We start from the raw sequence: 4,074 nt of genomic DNA on the forward strand, positions 1-4,074 counted from the left end.
TGTAATGAGTCTATCTCATATATTAGTTTCACCTTTTAAGTTGCATTAGTGAAATAAATGAACTTTGCACGATATTCTAATTATTCGAGTTTCACCTGTATACATAGTACATGTATATATGGCAGGATATGATATTGAATGTTAAAGAATAGATTTATTTTTATTAACAACTTAGTTATCGGATAATGTTTGCTTTTTAGACCGGCATCAGTTTCAACTGGAACTATGAAAAAATAAAACCTGAAATATGTTATACACTCTGTTAATAGGGATGCACCGATACTAGTATCAATATAGTTGCGATACTGAGTATTTGTACTCGCCCAAATACTCTGATACCTTCACCGATACTGGAACTTCCGGTCAGAGGAAGATTTCCTCTGACTGGCAGTGTCATATGGGAACATTTGTCAGAATGTCAAAGCCCTGCAAAAGTAGGAGGGGCGAAACGCGTTAACGTGACGCTGTGGGGCTTTGCTCTCTACTGCCAATGAAGACTATTGCCTACTAACAGCCTGAATCAGCACTGAGGAGTATTAAGGAGATACAGAGATATATCTGTGAAGTTACTAGTTAACTACCTGCTGTCCGGCCGTTGTAAGTAAACGGCCGGACAGCGGCTTCTTGAGGGCGGGTGGGCGTCTTTAGACGTCCTATCCCGTACATGCCCGCCGCTAGGCGGCACGCACGAGCGGGAAACAGCGATGGCTGTTTACATACAAGCGTTCGGGCGTCTGTTGATCTCTGCTTCATCAGCTTCTCTGTGGGTCCCTAGGTGACATTAGGGGTCTTAAAACCCCTGATGTCTCCATAAAGAGGACCTGTCACTGCAAATTGGCTATCACATAGGGAGCTTGCTTGCTCCCTATGTGATAGCAATAAAGTTCAGTGGAAAAAAAAAAGGTTTAAAAAAATTTGTTACAAAAAAAATGTACATTTAAAATCACATATCAAAGCAAAAAAAAATAAAAATTAAAGTCCCCTGCCCCCACGCGCACACGCAAACATGCGTCAAGCCCTCCTACGTGCAAAAACGCCGATTACATCCATTGCGCCGCACATGTTACATATCGCCGCGAACGTCGGAATGAGAGCAATAATTCTAGGGTCATCAATCACTGATAACACTAAACTGATGAGCTGTAAAAGCTTTTAAAGTGTCGCCTATGGTCAATTTTGAGTAATGTAGTTTTTTGTATTTTACCAAAAAATTGGGTAATAATAAATGTTTTATAACATAACGTAGAGAGAACAGGTTTTTTTTCAAAATTTTCGGTACTTTTTTTATTATACAGTAAAAAAAAAAACTGCAGTGGTGATTAAATACCACCAAAAGAAAGCTCTATCTGTCCCCAAAAAATGGTATAAAATTAATTTCAGTACAGCGTTGCATGACGGAATACATGTCAGTCAAAGTACTACAGCGCTGAATACTGAAAAACGGCCTGGTCAGGAAGGGGGTATAAACACCCCGGTCAGCAAGTGGTTAAACTTGCGATGTGCGGGGGTAATGACACGGACAGGATTGTCAGCAATCAAAACGTTCAGAGATTCGGAGCGAACCTGTTTGAACTAAAAATCGTGAGTACCAGCTGATGAGCTTGCATAGTTCCAGGATAGAGATTGTCTCAATGAACCACTGAACTAATGTGTCCCCCTGTTCCAATCCAGGTGCTGAGAAATGCAGCTTTCCTTGGATGTATCCAACATACTGGGACTAAAGGTGGCCATACACTGTACAACCATCGCAAGACCTTAGTCTTGCGATGGTTGTAAAGGGATTAAAAAAACGTACGATCTGCCCATCTTGGACGGGCAGATCGCACTCTCGATCATCACAAGCCACGCCCCCTGAGGGGCGGGCTTGCAATGACTGTAATGAGGGGCGGGCTTACGCTGACTGCAAACGGGCAGTGTGCGCGTGCGCACACCAGCCCGTTCGGCAGTTGTCGAACCAGCAGGCCACCAACTCGCCGAGAATCGTACGATTCCCGGCGGGTTTTCAAACATGCTGGTTCGATGGAAGACGTGCGACCGTACAGTAGCAACGGTCGCACGCCTTCCATACACTGCATGATTCTCGTACGATCGTGGGGTTTCCCGCGATTCTTGTACGAGAATCGTGCAGTGTATGGGCACCTTTATAAAAGGATTGATTTAAAGCTTGGATCTCAAACAAAAAAAAATGGGTGTTTTCCCATGTGCCGTACATGAATTTCTACATAGAATTTGTTTTTGACTTTGATCCATCCAAAATTGGCATTCATTCTGTTCTTTTTAAAGTCCATTCGAGCTCCACCAGGAACTATTCATGCTTACATTGTGGCAGCGCGCTTGTATGAGTGGTTAGTATGAATGGAATAGACAACGTTGTCAATTGTTTTTTAATGGCTGCATAGGTTGGGGGTTTTGTGGAAAAAGATACAAGTCATGTACAATTAATTCAAGTTTTTGTATTTTGCAATAACTTTATATACTTTTTGATACTTTCTTGCTACTCCGATCCTTTTTTTGTAACTACTGCGATCTTAGCCTCCCTGTGGGCTTGGATTAGTAAGCTGAATTCTGCCTATTAGAGACACAGACAGCACAAAAATAAATCTTCCCTTCCCTATTGTATCTCAAATTAAATCAAAAAGTGCATTTGTAATATTCATAAACTTCTTTACGATTGACTGCATAATAAATTAAAACAAGGAATTTCTTAGATCTTTTAATATGGTAAATCTAAAATATTTCATACTTACTTACATATTTTGTATTTGCAGCCAGAAGGTGGCAGTTGATGCATTCTCTATATTGTCTTTGTCTTTACCCCTGCAAAAATAGAGAAAACAAAACTCTAGACCATTTTTGGTTATTTTGGATAGAATAGGGAAGGATCATGCCATGCTGTTTGTATCATTGAAACAGGAAGTTAGTGGAGTCCCCCTATAGGGACACAGATTGCAATTGAGGTATTTAGTGTCAGTAGAGTTGAGGTGGCTTAAAACCACTGTCATGTTTTTGTTGGTGTTGAGAAGATTTTCCTATTTCCTGTTCTGTCACAGGGATAGGAAGTGTGTGAAGGTGGAGGTTCAAGGGGGGGGGTCAGCCCCATCAGTGATCTGCAGTGTCAGTGCAATTTCAGTGTCAGTGTATTAAACAGTGCTATCAGTGATCTGCAGTGTTAGTGCAATTTCAGTGTAATTGCATTGTACAGTCGCATCAGTGATCTGCAGTGTGAGTGCGATTTCAGTGTCATTGCATTGTACAGTCTCATCAGTGATCTGCAGTGTCAGTGCGATTTCAGTGGCAGTGCATTGTACAGTCTCATCAGTGATCTGCAGTGTTATCAGTGTGATTTCACCGCGTCAGTGCATTGTACAGTCCCACTAATAAAAATGTCCCAAACAATGTACAGCAGTGAGGAGGCATTTCAAATTCTCAGCAGGTCTGGTGAGAGTGATGGAGAGGCCACTCTGTCAGATTCTGGATAAGAGTATGAACCTGTGGAGGGCAGCGGTTCAGCATCCTCTGATTCAGAAGAAGACGTTGTGCCCACTAAAAGATCCAGGTGTGCTGTCCAAAATCCAGCTGACATGCAGCAGCCAAGTACCAGTGCTGCCGCTCATCCCCAAGCAGAGGCATCCACCAGTATCACTGCTCATCCCCAACATCAGCCACGAAGAATCAGGCCCCAAACATCCAATGCTAACATACCAGAGGCACTTTCTAATCCTGAATGGCTACCCTCAAATTCTGCAACACCAGTCATCCCCCCATTTACTGCCAATCCAGGAGTCCAAGTAGAAATGGAGAATTTTACCGCAATCCAATTTTTGTATTTGTTCTTTACTGATGACCTCATCAATTTAATTGTAAACCAATCCAATCTTTATTATGAGCAGTTCATTGTAAGCAATCCCCATTCCTCCTATGCCAGGCCATTTGAGTGGAGGCATCTGACTGTTCCTGAATTTAAAATCTTTCTGGGCCTAACACTCAATATGGGACAAAAAAAATGAGCTGAATGTGAACTGGTCTACAAACCCAATCCATCACATGCCTCTATATTCTACAACGATGTCCAGG

The sequence above is a fragment of the Nanorana parkeri genome, unplaced genomic scaffold (assembly GCF_000935625.1).
Source record: "Nanorana parkeri isolate BGI_ZX_2015 unplaced genomic scaffold, ASM93562v1 scaffold522, whole genome shotgun sequence".
Taxonomy (NCBI): domain Eukaryota; kingdom Metazoa; phylum Chordata; class Amphibia; order Anura; family Dicroglossidae; genus Nanorana; species Nanorana parkeri.